Raw genomic sequence first — 21,127 nt, forward strand, 5'->3', positions numbered from 1 at the left:
ATACTGAGCAAAGTTAGGCAATCACTAAAGGAAAATATTGTATGAAGTCATCATATAAGGATAAGTAAGCACCAAGACAAAGGCAGGATTCTATTTTCAGGTCATCTAATCTAATCTGGTCTCCAAAGCAAACAGTAGTTTACATGCGTAATGCTTATGATTCATATACCTCTCTTCCCCTTATTTGTACATCTTAAACACTACTTCAGGGTGCAGAGTAGCAACGATGAAACATAAAACTTTCCTCTAGTTCTTAAATGCTTCCTCCCCACCCCACTATCGTGATCCCAATTCTACCTTACAAATCTGGCTAGACCAGAGGAAGTACACTGGTACAGATAGGAACTGGAAACAAAGGGAATCCAGGACGGATAAACCCTTCAGGACCAGTGGTGAGAGTGGCGATAATGGGAGGGTAGAGGGGAGGGGGTCGAAAGGGGGAACTGACTACAAGGATCTACATATAACCCCCTTCCTGGGGGACACACAACAGAAAAGTGGTGAAGGGAGATGTCAGACTGTGTAAGACATGACTGAATAATAATAATTTGTACATTATCAAGGGTTCGTGAGGGTGAGGGGCAGGGAGGGAGGGGAAAACGAGCTGATACCAAGGGCTCAAGTAGAAAGCAAATCTTTTGAGAATGATGATGGCAATAAATGTACAAATGTGCTTGAAAAAAGAGAAAATGATCATGGCAATATGTACAAATATGCTTGATACAATTGATGTATTGATTGTTATAAGAGCTGTAAGAGCCTCCAATAAAACTATCTTTAAAAAAACAACAAAAAACTACATAATTGCTCACCTCAGGTCATTTTCTCATATTCGGGCTAGAGGGAGAAAACCAGTTCCTACTATGTTGCATTGTTCTAATCCTAATCCATAAACACTCCTACAAGGGTACTCAGAGAACCTTAATGTAAACTTAAAAACAAAGGTTGGATTGGAGGGCATGTCTGTCTCAGAGAAGGTTATTGGTGGGTAAATCAGGCGGGCAACCTATCATTGGGGAAAATGCTTAACATTACTTATATAGACCCGTAATGGGATAATATGACTCTTACTATGTTCCTACGCAGGCATTTTTGACTGAATTTCTGTCCGGTCTTGGATGACACAGGCTGTGTGCTATAGACAACCAGGACTTTAGACATTGTCCTTTCCAGGTGCACAACTCCCTTGCAGGTCACACCAGAAGGACTTGAGTTGGAAACCCCACCAATCAAACTGAATTTTACCTTTAAGACAATTAAAGGGCCTGAAATACTCCTTCGGACTATAGGCTGAAATGTGCTAGTGTGAGAAAAAGCATGTGACTTCTATTTCAAGGTTATAGTCATTTGATTTGGGTTCAAATCTCCTCCTTAGAGACAGCCCAATAATTGGCAACTTAAAACTACTGCATATTTGATGTTTTCATTTTTATGGTCATTTCTATCCTAGTGAATGAACATTATTGAACATTATTGAAAGTTTTCCCTCTCTCCAACCTGCATTACATTCATAAAGGGTGTAGTCAACTTAAGTTTTTAAGTTGTACAAGTCAATAATACATGTATTTTTAGTATAAAAAACTGCCCTCTATGTGTGTATTTTCTTATTCTCAACAGTAGTTTTCACTTGTACCATTGGCTAAATTAATGTATGGTCAATAGAATTACCTACTATATGCCCCAAAGGGATGATTTATAATATTCACCAATAAAACAATGATATTTCTAAAGTGGACCAGGCACATATAAAACCATATATATATATATATATCTGGATTTCGAGCTTGCTCTTAATTGTACATCCTAATCTAAGAACATTTCGTTCCTAGGACGTGTCCCTGCTCGATCCTTGCCCTCATGTAGTGTTTACTGAAGATATAGGTGCTAAAGCAGAGTGTGGTGAAGAAATCAGATGGTGCCAGCTTATCAGAAGGAATTGAGTCTGAGGCCTGAAAGGCTTGTCTTAAAACAAGCAGTCACCTAAGTGAGGTGTAAGTTTAGCTAGCATACCTAGCTTGTACAATTCAAGGATTGTAAATAATGAAATCCAAGACTTGGGGAGGGAACTGTATTAGAGCTTAAATTTGAGCACCTGGTTTGCAGAAGGCAATTTAAAAATTACTCAAAAGTCATAAATACATTTTTACAACCAAATGAAATCAACATTATCTGAATAATACTCTTAAAGCTTTTCAATTTGACTTCAGAGCCACACGTGCGTACCAAAGGAGCAGCATGTGACTCTCAAGCTCCAGTTTGCATGCCTCTGCGCTAGGGATGTGAATATCTTTGTTATTACACAGAATGCATTGGAAAATGGCTTAACGCAGACATAGGTTAAAATTTAACACCATATTATTTGTTTTCCATTTTAATGCATTTTAAAATTGTTCTTGTTTTTTATTATCTTCAGCTTTCTTTTAAACTAATTATTTTCTATGTTTTATTTTGTTACTGTCGTTGGGTTTTTTAATTTGTTTCTCAGTTTTTTGGAGGGTATGTTATTCTTTATACGAAATCCAGGATAGATAAAGCTATATATAAAGAAACAGGATTAATAGTTTTTAAAGATTATAGTAAGGAGTCCTGGTGGTATAGTGGATTGCAAGATGGGTTGTTAACTGCAGGTAAGCAGTTTGAGGGAGAATGAAGAGGCGTACAACTCACATTAAAAAAAATTGCAGCTTGGAAACCCACAGGGCAGTTCTACCCTGTCCTACAGGATTGCTGCGAGTCAAAATCAATTCCAAAGCACTGAGTTTGGTTTTCTGGTTTTAAGGTTATGAAGGATTTTTTTGGGAGGGGGTTGAAATTTGAGGGGGAAATAGTTAATGAGTACAGGAATGAAAAATGTGCCAAAATTGATTGTGGTGATGATTGCACAGATCTTTTTGAAGTGTTTAGACCTTTAACTGTGTGGTATCTAGTGATATGGAAACAAACTTATTAAAATAAACAAAATATTACAAGTGTTATCCTTAGATATTTCCACGACTCCATCACTTCATTCAATTTTGGTGTATTGTCATCTCCTATGAAAAACTTTACTATTTAAACATATCAGAAATATTGGCCCCAATGATTCTTTCATAGTAGTTTTCCTGGTTTTGTTTCTTCTCCTAGTACTATTCTTTGATATTATATTGAAATGTTCCAAAATCAGCTGCAATACTAAAAGCACTCATTCATCAATGCCAAGAAATTTGGAAGATGGCTACTTGGCCAACAAACTGGAGGATATTCATTTTTTTGCTCATTCTACAAAAAGGTGACCCAACAAAATGAAGAAACTATTGAATGATATTATTAGTATCACATGCAAGTTAAATTTTGAAGAATATAATTAAAAACTGTTGCAGCAATATATCCATAGTGAACTGCTAGTATTTAAAAGAGGACATAGAATTGCTGGCATCAGATGGATCTTAGCTAAAACCAAAGAATATTTGTGAACAGAGATATTTTTAATTCTATTTTATTGACCCTGTAAAGGCATTCAACTCTGAATCATAACAAATAATGAATAACATTGAAAAGCATGGAATTCAGAAAAATTAAATTCTGCTCATGTGGAACCTGAGGCAGTCTTTTCAGTAGAACCAGGGGATACTGTTTTAATATCAGGAAAAAGGTTGTGCATTGGGATTATATCCTTTCATATTTATTTAGTCAATATTTTGAGGAAATAATCTGAGAAGATAGTTATATGAATAAGAATGAAATATCAAGATTGGAAGTTAAAGAGCATCTATTATTTTCCTGACACAGCCTTCCTTGCTGAAAGTGAAGAGCACTTGAAACATTCACTGATGTAAATCAGAGATGCAGCCTCCAGTATAGATTAAATCACAACATACAGAAAACAAAAATATTCACAATTTGACTAGATAAAATTTATTAAATTTGTGAAGTATTTCATTTGATTTGGATCTACAATAGATGCTCTTAAAAGCAGCAGAGAAGAAAACATAAAAGCAAAACATTGTATTGCATTGAGCAACTTTGTTGCAAAATCCTCTAAAGCATTGAGAGTCAAAAGCGTCATAGTGAGAACTAAGTTGCACCTGGATCAGGTGGTGATCTTTTGAATCAGCTCTTTATGTTTTTGAAAGCATATATGTTTGGACAATGAACAAGGAATACTGAAAAAAGACAATTCATTTGAATTATGGAGTAGAATAATATCAATTAATTTTTATGGGGTTCAAGGAGAATAACAAATTTGTCTTGCAAAACATATAGTAAGTAGAATAGCACAACTTCAACTCACATATGTTGGACACATTATCAGGAGGGATCAAATCTTGTTGAAGTACACTGTATTTAGGGAACTGGGGGTAACTAAAAAAGAGGTAAGCCCTCAACAAGTTGGATTAACACAGTAGCTGTAAAAACTGGACTCAAACATACCCTGTTTCCCTGAAAGTAAGATATCCCCCGAAAATAAGACCTACTTACAGTTTTGCTTCTCACTGAAATATAAGGCACCCCCGAAAATAAGACCTCCCTGAAAATATGGCCCCCTGAAGCAACCATAACTATAGACTATGGACCATAGTGTGGCGGGCGCCGCACACAGCACAGCTCATTGTAGGCCTTAGCACAGCTCATTGTTGGCCATAGCGCAGCCGGAGCAGACAGGAAGTGCGAGGTCTAGAGGCCTAAATATTTACATGTACATTCGTAAATATATTTATGATTATGGGGGAAATAGACTTATGTGCATATATTTATAGGTTTAGTAGTAGGGTAGCAGGTGGACATTGGGCCTCCTTGCACGCATTCCCTTAATACAAGAGCACTTTGCTAAGCTAAATGGTCATTCCGTGATACCCACCTTCCCAACATGATCGCTGAAGACAAACGTGTGCATAAGCAAAAGTGGTGAAGAAAACTGATGGTGCCCAGCTATAAAAAGGTATAGCGTCTGGGGTCTTAAATGCTTGAAGGCAAACAACTGGCCATCTAGCTCGGAAGCAACAGAGCCCACAGAGAAGAAGCATACAAGCCTGTGTAATCACAAGGTGTTGAATGGATCAGGTAGCAGACACCAAAGAACAAAAACCATCATTGTGTGATCACTTTCTCCATATAAATGCTGAAGACGAATGTGTGCATAAGTAAGTGTGGTGAAGAAGGCTGATGGTGCCCGGCTATCGAGAGATACAGCGTCTGGGTTCTTAAAGGCTTGAAAATAAACAAGCAGCCATCTAACCAAGAAGCAACAAAACCCACGTGGAAGCAGCACACCAACATTTGTGATAATGAAGGGCCGAGGGGACCAGGTATCAAGCACCAAAGGTGGGGGGGAATCATATCATCGTGAATGAGGGGAGTGCGTGATGGGGACAATGCCCCTCTGTAGACCCAATGCCCATCTATACCCCTTGCAGAGGGGTTGTGGGGAGGAGATGAGTCACTCAGAGTGCAGTTTAGCAATAATGAAACTCACACTCTTTCTCTAGTTCTTAAATGCTTCCTCCCCCACACTATCATGATCCCAAGGTAGAAACCTTGCCACCTGGTTAGACCAGAGGATGCACAGCGGTGCAGATGGGAAATGGAAACAGGGTATTCAGGACAGATGAAACCCTTGGGACCAGTGGTGAGAGTGGCGATACCTGGAGGGAAAGAGGGTAGAAGTGGGGAACAGATCACAAGGATCTGCATATAGCCTCCTCTCTGGGGAATGGGTGACAGGAGTGGGTGAAGGGAGATGCCCTGCAGTGTAAGACAAGATAAAATAATAATTTATAAATTGTTAAGGGTTCATAAGGGAGGGGGGAGCTGATTCCAGGAGCCCAAGGGGAAAATGAGTTTTGAGAATGATGAGGGCAACGAATGTATAAGTGTGTGTTGCGCAATTAATGTATATGTGGCTTGTAATAAGAGTTGTATGAGCCCCAATAAAATGAGTAAAAAAATTAAAACAGTAAACAATGTGTACCGTATTCTTCATGGAAAAATAAGACATACCCTGAAAATAAGACCTAGCGCATCTTTGGGAACAAAAATTAATATGAGACACTGTCTTATTTTCGGGGAATCAGGGTAGCAATGATTATGAGGATTGGACCAAGCAGTGTTATGTTCTGTTGTACAAGGAGGTGAAATTGACTAGACAGCAACCAAGAGATTGAAATTTAAGTCTGATCATTTATATGAATATTGTTTCCTTTAATTAAAATAATATGGACCGGATACACAAAAATGTGTTGCATGACATTGAAGTTGCAGAAAATTAAAATTTAATGCATACTAGTTAACTTCTTAATACTAAATTTTTATCTATAAATAGCTATAAACTTTGGTTGTTATTTATTTTACTCAGTAAAATAATCCATGTTCACCTAGAATGGGTCAAGCATTATTCATAGGAATGAAAGTATGGTGGAAAAGACAGAGTTCCCATCCTCCTGGCACTTACATTCTAGTGGGGAGGATAGTGAACAAAAATTACTTTTATTTGTGAAATGACCAAATTAATTTTCTCAAAAAGTGAGTTTTTCTCCTCTTCCTCCTCCTAATTTGAAAATGCTTCCTCTGCCATTTATCAACATCCCCTGTGGATCCATGTTTCATAGTTCTACTCTAACTCTACCTACCTGATTGTGAGTTTCAGTTTCCTTCCTAACCTGTGGTGTTGCAAATGTGCTAATCTTGCGTAGAGCAAGATTGTCCTCCCATTTCTGAACTCCACTTTGTCTCTTCAGGCTAAACTCACAGTTGTGTTGGTTTAATGGTGGTTGAAAGGAGCTCTGGTTGTGTAGTGGTTACAGTTGGGCTGTTAACTTCAAGTTCTGCCTTTTAAAACCATCAGTTACCGTGATGGAGAAAGAGGAGCCTTTTGACTCCTTCAATCAGATATGGTCTCAGAAACCGCAGGGGCAGTTTTACCCTGTTCTTTAGGGCTGTTGTGTGTTAGAATTGACTCTATGGCAGTGAATTTTGCTTCTGAGATTTAATTTTCATGGTCTATATTTCATAGGTATATATTTTTGATTCCTTCTTTTCCCTCTGCAGTGCAGCATGAGACAGTCATATTAAAAATCCAGTTAATTATAATCTTCAGATTTTTTCATGGAACTTTTACTATAGATATATGTAGTTTATAGAATCAGTTTATGTTTATGTATGCATGTCCATTTCTGAAATTGCTTTTGAATGGCTGCCTGCTAGTCTCTGATTATTTGTATGTAGTTCTAGATTATCACTGAAATTTCATAGTATGTTTAGAAAGATCACATATAACGCCAACCTCAACTTTAAATATGAAAAATGTTTTCAGTTAATTCTTTTTATATGACAGCTGACCAAATTAGCTAAAAGATATACTTTTAAATATTTTATTGTGTTTTAGGTCAAAACTTACATAGCAAATTCATTTCCCAATTGATATCCATGCGCAGATTGTCTCGTGACATTGCCTGCAACTCCTACAATGCATCAACACTGTCTCTCCCGTTTGCAGTCATCTGATTTCTCTGTCTCTCCCTGTCTTCTCATGTTTTGTTTGGGGTCAATGTTATCCTTGTGATCTCCCATAGTTGATGGTTCTAAGGGGCACCGTCTTCACATTTTTGACTCATGTGGCGGAAAGTTGATTCTACCTTATAGTGGGTGACACTAGATAGGTACAGCAGAATGAAACACTGCCTGGTCATGGGCCATCTCACAGTTGTTAAGTTCATGTCCAGTGTTGCAGCCACTGTGTCACTCTATCGAGTCTAGGGTCTTCCTCTTTTTCTCTGCCTCTCCATTTTACCTAGCAGGATGTCCTTTTCCAGGAAATATTCTGTCCTGACAACATGTCCCAAGGACATGAGATGAAGTCTTACCATTCTTGCTTTCAAGGGGCATTCTGGCTCTACATCTTCGGAGACAGATTTGTTTGTTGTGTTGCTTGTTTTATTTGATAGGCCTGTATATTCTTTGGCTAGAATGTTTCAAGTTAGAAGGTTTTTTAATGGCAATAATCTGTAAGGTTTCTCTAGTTTCTTTCCTACCAGTAAAACTGGTTATATTTTTTTCAGCTTTTAATTTTCTTAAAAGTCCATTTTTTTAATTATGGTCTTGGTTATAGTAGTCAGTAATGGTAGCTGGGTGCCATCTAGTTCTTGTCTCAGGTTCGGTTGTAGTTCAGGTTGGCCATTAGTCTTTTGGACTAATTGCTTCCTTGAGTTTTTACTTTTCTTCAATCTCCTATGCTTCCTCAGGAGGGAAGAGAACAATTGTTACTCTTAGAGGGTTACTCACAAGCTCTTAAGACCCCTAGATGCTACTCACTAAAGTAGGATGTAGAACATTAGCTTTATGAACTTTTCTTTGTCACTTGACCTAGATGTCCCCTGAAGCTGTGGTTCTTATCCAGGTAATATACTTACCCTCCTGGACAACATCAAACTATTGTAATTTCTGTGGGTCAATCTATTCTTGATATTTTATAACCATAGTCTCATACAATATTTGTCCTTTTGGTTTGATTTATCTCACTCAGTATGATATCCTACAGTTTTTTACACGTTGTGAGGTGCTTCACAGATTCATTTTTATTTTATGCCTATTTATGTAACAGCTCTCATTTCTCTAGGAAGATAACAAAAGGAGGAGTGAGATTGCTGGATTTTATGGTATTTGTATTTCTAGTTTTTTAAGCACGTGTCATACCTTTTTGCATAATAGCTCTATTATTCTGTATATGAGTTCAAGTGTCTTTATAGCCATGCTAGTAATTAATGTTCTGTTTCTTTCTTTATCTGTTGTTTTATTTTGATTAATGCCATTGATGTCTGAGTGAGGTAGAATCTCATTATAATTTTGATTTGGATCTCTAATGTCAACTGGGAGCATCTTTTCACGTTTTGGTAGTTGCTTGAATATATTTTTTGGTGATGTGTCTGCTCATGTTTTTTATTCAGTTTTTAATTGGATTGTTTGTCTTTTTGTTGCTGAGATAGCAAAATTTTGTATAAATTTTAGAGGCAAGACCCTTGTCAGATATGTTGTAGCCCAAAATCATTTCTCTGTGTGTATAGTTTCTTATTTTTCTTTTGGTGAAGACTTTTGATGAACCAATGTGTTGACTTAGTGGAGACACCAGTTATTAAAATTATCTTCTACTATCTGTGCATTATTAGCTGAATTTACTATTCTACTTATGCTATGTGTTAAGAACCATAATGTTGTTTCTATTTTTCTTCCATAATCTTTATAGTTTGGTTTAACATATAGGTCCTTGATCCATTTTGACTTAGTTTTATGTGTGGTGTTAGGTTTGGATTTTTCTCGCCTAATTTTTCTGAAAATAAACATCCTATTTTTCTAGAACCATTGTCTCCATATAATGGACTAGAGTCTTTGTATAAGATTAGTTGTCCAAAGGTAGATGAAGTGTCTTCTGGGGTCTCTGTTATCTTCCATGGATTTATGTATTTGTCATTGTACCGGTAACATAGTTTTTTTTTTAATTACTCTGGCTGTGTTTGACACCAGGGACTTTGAGGCAGCCTACCCTGTTCTTCCTCTTTTTTCAGCAATGCATTGGTAATCTCAGATCTCTTTTCTTTCCATATAAAGTTGGCGATGTGTTTTTCCATCCTGTTGAAAAATGTTGGAATTTGAATCTGGATTGTACGATAGTTGTAGATCATCTTAAGAGTGTTGATATTTTCAAATATTAAGATTTCCAAGAACATGATATGTTTTTCCATTTATGTAGGTGTCTGTCTGTTACTTGAAGTAATGATTTATAGTTTTCTTTGTATAGATCTTTTACAACTCTAGTTAGATTTATTCTAGATATTTTGTCATTTTAAGGATGATTGTAAATCGTATTATTTTCAAAACCATTGACTCTTCATATATATATATGTATATATATATATATATATATACATTTCCCTTTAATCAGCTTTCAAAGCATTTAAGGATATCCCTACTTGGCCTGGTTACTAAAATAGGAATTATAGCCAGGTTTCAATGCTAATGATTTGGGTTGGACAGTTTTGCTCTGTGCTAAAACAATGGCGGACATATGCTCCTCTGCACACTTATTTTTATCTTTATATTTTATATTTATGCAAACATCCCCACCTCCATCTGGAAATTGTAAGTTCGTTTGAGGATACGGCCTTTGTCTGATCTTTGTACACAATTCCTAGGTCATCTGAGCTTACCAATATATTATACTTGTACATCTTTGTAAAACCACTGCTAAACAAAACCAAAAATAAACAATTTTATATTAATTCTTTAAAATATAAAAATACAAAGTAAATCTTTCAAAAATTGAATACTAGTATAATCAATGCTCCATTTTAATGGCATGCAGTCGTTTTGATGGTATATTTTGTTACCTTGTATTGAATGCTTGTACTGCAAGTGTACATCTGAATATATTAGTCCTTATTTTCTTATTTAGACTGTAGCTATTAGTTGACTGCAGAGTTTGGTGAATTTGAATTGATGTTATGCCTATGGCTGGTCACAAAGATATTACCCAAACCTAACCAAATTCATAGCTTTCAAGTCTATCCCAGCTTACAGCATCTGATAGGACTCTCTAGATTCTATAGCATAGAACAGTTTGTCTCTTTTTCATGCTATGGAGCAGGTAGGACATTCAAGCCACTGATCCTTTGTTTACTATGCCTGAGCTTAAGCCACTGTGCCACCAGGCAATGGAATTATCAAATTTCTAATTTAAGTTCTTCGTTTTTTTACAGATATATAAAAACGTGTGAAGAATTTCCCCTTGGGACTTTAAAGACTGAAAGGTAATGTCCAGTTGTGATTTCTTCAAAGGTATTATCTCCTTGAAGTGTTTTATAAATTTAAGGCCTTGTATTTACTACCTCATGGCATTCCTTTGCTATGTATTAACACTTCAAACTTTTTCCAATGTTCACCTACAAATTATGTAAAATATAAATCAATAAAAGTACACTTATATCACTTAGCAGTACCTCAATCCATGTGAGTATTTCTTTATGCCTTCTTCTCTATATACTATATTGCTTTAAAATATTTTAGAACTCGACTCGTATTATACCTTGACCTTTTCCTAGACAAATTATTTCAAAGGCAGTACCTATTCCTCTTTGGGGAGAGCTTAATAATTAACCATTTGAAAGAAAACTGCATTTGTTAGGAACTACAAAATCATTTCAATGAAATGTAATGGCTACTGAAGTCCAGAAAGTCAGTCAGGAAGGTGACAATAGACTTGTGTGGCTGCATTGTGTTTAAAGAGCACCCAGGGATTGAAGAAGGTTTCATAGACATGAGGGGGCGGTAATTGCTTTGCTTCTTACATGCATGGCTAGATCTTCCAGCGAGAATAACATGGTAGGATAATTTATTATAGAAGAGTAAATCATAGATTACATTGGAGAGGGATGGAGTGGTGTAATCCAACCACCAGTTTTGTGAATACATACACTTAAGCATGTGTGATAGCTTGTTTTTAATTTCTTTACACCAGTGCACACCTCAAGCATTCCGTTTAGCAGTGGGATATGCAAATTGTTCCAAATGCAGCAGCAGTACTTTCACCTGAATGTCAAAACTGTCAAAGAGCTTTAAATCAAATCTCTGTAATGTTTTTTTAACCAGCCAATCCCAAGATTGAGGTGCCAAACTCATGGTAAAAACTTGATTCCAAAAGTGCCTGTGTGTCAACAGGGTAATGTCAAAGTTTTAATTCACCTGCTTTCTAATTTTAACCTTTTAAGGATTTTATTTTATTTGACTTAATTATGATATTTTCTACAAATTAATGATAAATGCCTTGATTAATAAAACCAAATGTCAAAGAAAATGACAACTTGATGAAAAATTAATACTCAGCAATATTTTAAGTTACAGAAGTACTAAAGATGTACTCTTAAACCTCACACTTCATCAGCTCTCTCTGAAGATAGGTAACTAGAATTCTCCTTGAACTTGTTTTCACAAACATATGTAGATTAATTTTTGTCATTTATTTTTCAGACAACTCCTGCAGTTTGTTTTCACTTCTGTTATAGATGGGAATATATTCTTAATTTTATTGCACATTGGTGCAATAATATTCTTTTTTATTTTACAGAATCAATGTAAAGTATATTTTGGATTAGTTATACAAATCAAGTTAACAATAATTAGCTGATTAGCAACATGGGTGGGTATTTTAAGAGACTTTTTGGTGTGAAATGATCTAATTGGTTATTGATATCTGTTACATGTCAATTGTTTGCTTTTGAAAGTTGTTTGGTATTGGGAATCTTCATTTTTTATATTTAAAAATATTCAGTAATACATATACAACTCACACAGCATTTCAAAGAAATACTTATTGTCAGCTGAGCCATTTTTTCGAGACTTTTTTTTTCAATTTTATTTTTTTCTCATATATCAGTAAAAGTCTTGATTATGATGATAGAGTTGTAACTTGCTCTTTTCTTGTAAACTTCTGGTTAACTCAAAGAAACCTGAAGAATGAGTGAAATGGTTATTTTTCTCTCTTTACTGTAGTGATTAGCTAGTTGAAAAATAAACAGAATATCTTGTATTTTTCCATTTTCAAAGGATGTATGGATACTCTAATAAATGTTGCATGGAAATGATATTCATAGGAATGTAACGACATAGGAGTGTTGGTTTTTTATTTTCATATTTCAGGCATAAAACTGACAAACAAATGAGGGGGAAGTCAGAATGACCTCTTGCGTGTTGTGCTTTTGTTTGGTTTGGTTGTTGAGGGAGAAAAAGACCCACTTAATATACTGTCAGTGAAATGGACTTCCTCTGACCATCTGTTCATGTCACAACACGATGGTCATACCTATCAACAGAAATTCGTGCCAACTAATGTTAAAATTACTTGTGTTCAGGAATATACTGAGATTTCTAGATCTGTGTTTCAGGCTTACTGAAATGCGTACTAAGATGAATGGAAATAGGTGTTGGTCAGTACCCTCTAAAGACAATATGTGTGCATCCCAAGGGACATTTCTCACTGCAGATTTATAGTTATATTACAAATTGGAGATGGCTTAAGTTGAATCTGTTCTTAGTTGGCTCTAGGGTTTTTTGGTTTTATTTTTTATGTCTTGCCTGGTTCCAGGCCTCCACTCTGTACTGGCAAATTTACTTGATGGGGAGAGGCCACCAACATTGCTGCTTTGAGTGCTTACATACCTTCCATGAATAGTAATAGTTCTGTCAGCTATGTGATCGTTGTATTGTAACTGTATTGTTCAGAGGGGTTTCCATTGCATTGCAACAACACAAGGCTCCCATTATGTTTTCTCTACCTATACTGATTTGTACTCTTTAGTCTTCTTTCTTCCCACACCAGTAAATAAGATATATGTGCTACTATGACATTTATTGAATTATAAATTGAACAATATACTTTTTGTTTATTTATTATATTTTGCACCCATTCAGCAATTTATTTCTACTTTGAACCAATTAACTTTTAGTCATTTGGTCTAAGATGTGGTTAAATATGAATAGAGTCTCATAATCTGTAGGTTTTTGATACTTAAAAAATTAGGTTCTAGGCATTTTGAGTAAATCCTGGAAGAGAATATAATACGTTGACATAAGTGTCCATGAACAAAAGACACAGAATAAGACTCAAAATCATCTCTAACAACCCATTTACTTGGTGTTATTTTGTTTGATTCTAGAAAGAACTATATCCAATTTGAATTTTTGGTTCCTGCGAGGGGAATTATGATATGTTATGCTTGAATTAACACACATAGCTATCAGCTATTATTCTTTAAAGAATCTTCATCCTATGAGAGGTAATGAGTATTAGATTATTGAGGACATGGCATACGGGACACATCTGATCTCCCCCTGCGTCAGTAAAGAAAAAGGAGACTCCAACCCTATACCAGCTTAGGATCAATCACCTCATGGCAGAAGTCAGACATATCTCCAGCTCCTATATTTCATTTCCTATCCTCACACCAGGTAATTCTTACATGACACTGCTGGATTTTATAATTCTTTGGAACTTACAGACAGTACTTATGATTATGGGAGTTTATTGGGATATTTAACATGTATCAATAGTCAGGATCGGAAAACACTAAGGGTAGTTATTGGTCCACAGCAACACGTGTCCTCAGCCAGCCTCTGAGCCAAGTGATACTTTGGCCCTTGTCTTGGTCTCTGCTTACTGTCTCAGTGGTAGCTCTCTTGCTTGCTTTGTGGTCTCAGCACTGTGACTTCTGGTGCCTCTCTGCCTCTGCTACTTTACCAAGGAATTTTGAATGTGTTCCGCTGCTAGTTTTTCTTTGTAGTCAGTGGGTCTTTGGTTCTTGCTTTTGAAATGGCTCTCTTATACCATATTATATAGAAAAACTGACCAATACCCTCTATTAGTGTCTTACATACCCTGTTTTCATGGTCCCACCCAATCATTTGAATAAAGAAGATCAAAGAAAAAACAATGAATTTGAATTATAGTGCTGGGGAGAAATATTCAAAGTACCATGTTCGGCCAAAAGAACAAACAAATACAGTCAGAATATTCCTTACAGGCAAGGATGAGAAGACTTCACCTCATGTACTTTGGACGTGTTGTCAGGAGAAACTGGTCCCTGCAGAAGGACATCATGCTTATTAAAGTAGAGGGCCGATGAAAAAGTGGCAGACCCTCAATGAGATGGATCAAACATGAGAACACTTTTGTGGATGGTACAGGATCTGGCAGTGTTTTCTTCTGTTTTACATAGGGTCATCATCAATTTGAACTTACTCAACAGTACTTAGCAGCAACAGCAACCAATCATTTGGAAGTTACCAAGATATGTATAGAATAGCCATATTTAAGCAATTTCTTTTCTACACAATTATGTATCATGTAATAGAAATAAAAACTAACCTAAAATTAATATTATATCTCATAAATCTAATCAATTCCAACTTCAATTACCAAACGTAGACATATGTTGTCCCTTCTCTTTATGTCTACAGTATTTTCTTATGGAAGTTCACGTTATTAGGAACTAATGGATTAAAATGATTAATTTATCTTCCTACACTACCCAATACATAACTTGAGTACTGGTAGAATGATCTGTTTATTTAAATAGGATACACTTATTTCATTTGGGAGATAGATGAGGCTTTATTAATTCATTTGGGAGTAATGTAGGATTGGGAGAAAAATAGGATTCATTTATTCATTTAGGAGAGAAATGAGGCTTTCTAGACTTATAAAGAGTTACTGCCCACAGGGCAAGTACCTTTTTCTATAGGGTCACTATGAGCTGGAATGGAGTAGGGTTGGTGGTTTTGCTTTAGTTTAGTTTATTTCTTACCTTTGGAAATATATGCTTCTTAATTGAGTAAGCTATACTCTTGAAATTCACTGGTATTGCTCAGTTACTTAAGAGTTGAATATGTACAAATGAACAATTCATTTAATGTAGTTTGGCGCCTGCATGTAGTAATATGATTTCCTTTTCTTAACATTGTATTAAATTCTATATATATATGGATAAATTAATGTCACTATCAATAGAATTATATTGTGTCTCAGGGGGATGACTGACAATATCCTTTGTCATAAAGCAACAATGTGGCCTATAAAGTAAACCAGAAACTTATGTAAGCCATAGATATGTGAATGGATTTTGGTTTGAATTTAATTCTAGCCCCAACTAAGAAAAAGTTGTTCGTATGACATGGTCCTACTTGGTACCTGCCATCATGAAGAGATCACTGAAGGGATGTGGATGCTACAGCAAAGTGTGGTGAAGAAAGCAGATGGCACCCTGCTATCAAAAAGAATAGTGCCCAGGGTCTTAAAGGCTTGTCTTAAAACAAGCAGCCATCTAAGTAAGTGGTCAACTAAGTCCACATGGAAAAAGCACACCAGCCTCTGTGATCCCAGAGTTATAAATGATAAAATCCAAATCTGAAGGAGGGAATGATATCAGACTTAAAATTTTGAACATCTGGTGTACACAAGGTTATGGCAGACAGTGAGAGCTGAAAATCCATTGGCAGGTTTCCTACCTGGGTTAAGCCTTTGGTGAATCATCTCTGACTATAGTTGAGGGATGTCTATGACCTTGCTGTCAGACAGAGAGCATTGCAAACTCTATTATGGCTGATGTTGTTAGGTTAAAATATAATATATAATTCTTGGATCTCCCTTCTGATTCACTTTGAAGTTGTTTCAGTTAAAAAAATAAAGGAAATACTTTATGGATCAAGCCTCTTATGAATCCTCTCTGACTGTAGACCAGAGATGTGAATATCATGTAGAATGCACTAGAAAATGGATTATTACACATGCAGTTAGGTTAAAATTGAACACTTGATCATCCTCTTGATCTATTTATTTATTTAGACCTGTTTTAAATTCGTTCTGGTATTTCCTACTTTCTTTTCAATTTAGTTTTTTCCCCTTTGGCTTATGTTGTTATTAATATTTTTTTTGCTCTTTTTTGGGTATGTTTTCCAGTATATGAAATCCAGGATTGATAAATCTATAGACACAATAACTGGATTAATGGTTTTTTGGGGGTTGTGGGAGGGGAGGTTGCAGGGAAACGAGGAGCTAGTAGCAGTGTCTACAAGAACAAAGAAAATGTTAAGGAATTTATTGTGTTGATGGTTGTACAACTCTTTCTGATACGACTGAAGTATTGAAGTGCATGATATGTGAATAATACATCAATAAAATTATTTCTTTAAGCAAGACAAGCATGATATCTAAGAAATGTGGGAGAATTGCATTTCATGCCTAAATAAACACTACATTCATTTTCCTAGTCTACTGGCCATTCTCCAAAATATCCTGTTCCTTTATTAATGACAAGATTTCTCTCCATTCTTCTAATGAAGTGAGAAGCAGATCAACTTGTTTCCTCTTTCAGAATTAGAGTGTATATTCTAGTATTGTGCAACATATCTTTGTAACACTCTTCAACCCAGCCAGCAACTGATCAGTGACTTTCAGAATGAGGGGAAATATTAGTTATAGAGTAGCTTGTATTTAACAATGATCAAAGTAGTGTTACTAACATGCCTGTCAGCCTTAAAATAGAATTAAGCAAATAAAGGGTCAAGCAGTAGAGCTCAGGACTTTTCAAGGACCTATGTGGATTGCCCCAATCGAATGACAAATATTTTATTAGGTTAAGTGGGGTCAGCGTTAGACATTCACTCATAGGAAAAATGACAGTTTTCAAATGTGTTTTTGATGCTGTGATTTACATATGCAGATCTTGTTTGCGTTAGAAAGGTTTAAGTGTATGCATTGCCCTGTGCATGAAGAGCCATCAGTGCTCGGGTTGGAACAGCACCAAGAGTAAAGCATTTATCATGTCAGCATGTTTCCCAGTCCAGGGAAGATTCCCGATTTGTTCTTCCACAACAACCCACAGATTTACCATGATAACATTCTTAGTATAAATTATTATGGTTGAATATCTCCTCCAGTACATGGGTGCCAAATGACAGAAGGAAGCTTACCTTTTCGGCTCATGCAGTGTTTGCCAAATTATGTTGCAAAACAAAGCACTAGTAAATATCCACTTAGTCTTTTGTTGAAGTAAGACTATTAGAATAGCAGTTGTTATAAGATTAATTTAAACTAAAGAAATGAGAAGAAATTTTTCTCTTTCCCATGCTTTGTCTTTGTATGTATACACGAATAAACATCTTGTTTCCCATTCTAGTTTCTATCCCTCTCATCTTTCATTTCATCTATTTTGTCTTATAACCAGGTATTTTGGGGAGCTGTTTTTAAAAAGTTTTCCCCTAGGGTAGTTAGATAAGTAAACTGATTAAATGGAGCGCACATTCTCCCTACACCCCTTTTTCTTCCCACAATCACACGGAGAGAATGACAAGAATGGATAGCTCCAGCCTTCCCTCTTTTGCCTCCTTAAGAAATTCACTGAATGCTTGGCTGTGGTGGTGCAATTAGGTAAGCATTGGACTGCTAACCTCAAGGCCGCAGTACAAATTCATCTGTCATTCCTCAGGGAAAAGACGAGGTTGCTCTCCTGAAAATGTATAGCTTGTTGCTGTTGCAGTTAGATACCTTTGAGTATGTCCTGACTCATCTCTGCCTTTTACACAGCAGAAAGAAATATTCTCTGATAGTGCACCGTCCTCACAATTGTTCCCGTGCCCGAGCCGACTGTTGCAGCCACCTTCTCGGAATCCCCCTGGTATATCTACTCTCCTTGTTGACCCTGAAGGGTTTGTCTGTTCTGGATTTCCTGTGTTTTTGGTTCTTGTCTGTAGGGGTGTGCATGTTCTAGTCTAATCCGAGTTGTAAGTGGAATTGAGGTCTTGTTAGTAGGGGGAAGGAAGCACCAAAGAACTGGAGGAAAATTGAGTGTTTCATCAGCGCTATACTGCACCCTGACTGGTTCATCTCTTCCCTGTGATCCCTCTGTAGGGGGATGCTCAATTGTCTACAGATGGGCCTAAGGTCTCCACTCCACTCCATTCCCCAAACCCACCCCCATTCACAATGGGTATGATTTTGTTGAGTCTTAGATGCCTGATACCTTATCCCATCAACACCTCATGATCACATAGGCAGGTGTGCTTCTTCCATGTGTGCTTTTTGCTTCAGAGCTAGATGACCCTAGTTTATCTTAGTTTATCTTCACGCCTGTAAGACCCCAGACATTGTATCTCTTGATTACTGGGCTCCATCAGCTTTCTTCACCACATTTGCTTATGCACCCATTTTGTCTTCAGTGATCGTGTCGGGAAGGTGAGCATCACAGAATGCCTAATTATTAGAACAAAGTGTTCTTGTGTTGAGGGAGTACTTGAGTCAAGGCCCAATGTCCATCTGCAACCAAAATTCTTAACATATAGATATGAGTAGATAGTTCTAATCCCCTCTCTCTATATATTTGCATATGTACATGCCTATATTTAGGCCTCTATAAATGTCCTTTGCCTCCTGGATATTTCCTCTAGTTCCTTTAACTTTCCTCCTGTCCCATCATCATGTTTGGCCTTCATTTGGGTTTAATAATTACTCACTGATACATTGCCCGTGATTAAGCCCCATTAGGCATCCTATGACCTTCCTTCCATTGATGTTAGTTCACTTGTTATTCTCTTGTCCCTGGGTTGGTTTCCCACCCCCACCCCCTCCTTTCTCCCACCTCCTCTTCTCCTGTATCCCCTCGGAACCATTGGTCCCATTCTTTTCATCTCTGAATTATTTATCCTGCCTATCTTAGACATGCAGATAGACATGCAGATACATTAATAAATGCAAAAATCAGGCAAAGTCAAATAAAACAAAGGAAGTCAAAACCACCAAAACAACAGCAAAAACAAACTAACAACAACAAAAGGAAAGCCTCTGACAAAAATGGAAAAGCCTATAAATAGTTTCAAGGTCTGTTTGTTGGCCTTTACAAGTGTTTTCCAGTTGAATCTGATGGGGTGCCATACGGTCTTCAAAGCCTATTTGTGGTATTCCCTGGGGATTTCCATCACTCTGCTCCCCCTGCTGCTCTGCTGCACGCCCTCAGTGCCTTGGCCCAGAATGGTGGGACCAGACCGTGCACTATTCCCACACTGTGTCTCCAGTGCTGTCCCCGCAGCACCAGGGTTCAGTGAGGGATGCTGTGTCCCATGTTGGGGCCGGCACTATGGTCCTTCCAATGCATTGTCTGTTCTGAGCAGGAATATCATCTTTGGTGCTTGGTGAGCCAGGATGTCCTCTCCTCCTTCTCCATCCCTTTTCATTTCTCCAGTGTGCTCTAATCCAATGCGCTCCTTTCCCCAAGCTGTGGCCCCAGTGGTGTCCTCTGAAGTGCATTCTTCTTAGGGGAGCAAGGTGTCCACATAGTTGGGATCGAGGCCAGCCCCGCAGACCTCTCTATTGGTTCTCTGGTACATGCTATTATGTTGTATTAATGTCTTGGCGCATTGAGTTGAAGCCTGGTCTCTCCCTCCTCTCCTATGGAGATATAAATAACCCTCTTCCCTTGGGTGGGTCAATGCCCTGCTCCTCCCCTCCCCATGTCTCTCTTTTTCCTTTCCTTTCTTTGCCCCTCTTACTTAGTTGGTTGCCATATGTATCCCTGAATTGGGTTTGACTCCTGCCGTAGTTGCTGGGCCTCACCCCAGGGATGCATGTATCTAATAGCTTTTCCCCTATGCCTCATTTTTTTAAGGCTTACCTCAGTGGACTCATGTGTGCTTGTACTTTTGTGCTTGGCTTTCTTCACTTAGCGTGATTTCCTCTAGCTCTTCCCACGCTGCAATGTGCTTCACGGTTCATCACTGTTCTTTAGGGATGCGCAGTACTCCATAGTGTGTGTGCACCACAGTTTTTTGATGCTTCATCTGTTGATGGAAATTTGGGTCGTTTCCATCTCCTTGCAGTTGTGAACTATGTCATGGTAAACATTGGAGCACAGATGTCTGGCCGTGGTTTGTTTCTTATACTTTGTCTTCTTTAGCTGCCCTTTGAAATAATCTGTTCAGCTCTTTGACTTCATCATTTCTTCCATTTGGTTTAGCTAGTCTCTTCTGATAAGCACGTGGATCAATTCTGTCTTTATTTTCTTTTTATTGGCTTTTGCTGTCTTCATGAAGTATGTTCTTGATGGGCTACTGTGAGTTGGAATAGATTTGATGACAGTGGTTCATTTTTGGTGCCAAGCACGTGGCACATATTATGTATAGCTGAGGAACAGGAGAAACCCTTCTTGTCCTTGCAGAATTTCTGGTCTTCTTAGGGAGTATAGATATTAAACAGTTGTGCTTGACAGACAAATGTTTAATTTATATATAATTACAAACATAAATAAATGATTTTTCTCCAGCCTTATCAATTTTGACATGAGTTTAGGAAATTTGATCTACACTGGAGAAATTATCTTTAATGGCCTGACTTCTTAATAGTGGATTGCCTCTAGACTGAATAATTCCAAAGAGACCAAATTATTTCAAATTGTGTCTTAAATGGTAGGTAACTTTTAGATGAAAGTAGGCAAAATAGTATTTGCTTCAAAATTGAGTAATAAAGATAGCAATTTCAAGTACCTAATTTAGTATATATTATATTGATAGTAATTTTGGTATTTTCAAATACCACATGTGGAGATCCTAGGAATTTCTAGCA

General features: G+C 37.0%; 1 protein-coding gene across 6 annotated transcripts in view; it reads left to right on the forward strand.

Moving 5' to 3' along the window:
* ZBTB20 (zinc finger and BTB domain containing 20) overlaps positions 1–21,127 on the forward strand; it is a 968,716-nt gene that overhangs the window by 172,246 nt on the left and 775,343 nt on the right. For all 6 annotated transcript variants that reach the window (XM_075542488.1, XM_075542504.1, XM_075542495.1 and 3 more), the window contains exon 2: positions 10,725–10,775. The gene's annotated coding sequence lies outside the window, so the exon portion shown is untranslated. The remainder of the gene's footprint in view (positions 1–10,724; positions 10,776–21,127) is intronic.

Source organism: Tenrec ecaudatus, chromosome 2 (assembly GCF_050624435.1).
Source record: "Tenrec ecaudatus isolate mTenEca1 chromosome 2, mTenEca1.hap1, whole genome shotgun sequence".
NCBI lineage: Eukaryota > Metazoa > Chordata > Mammalia > Afrosoricida > Tenrecidae > Tenrec > Tenrec ecaudatus.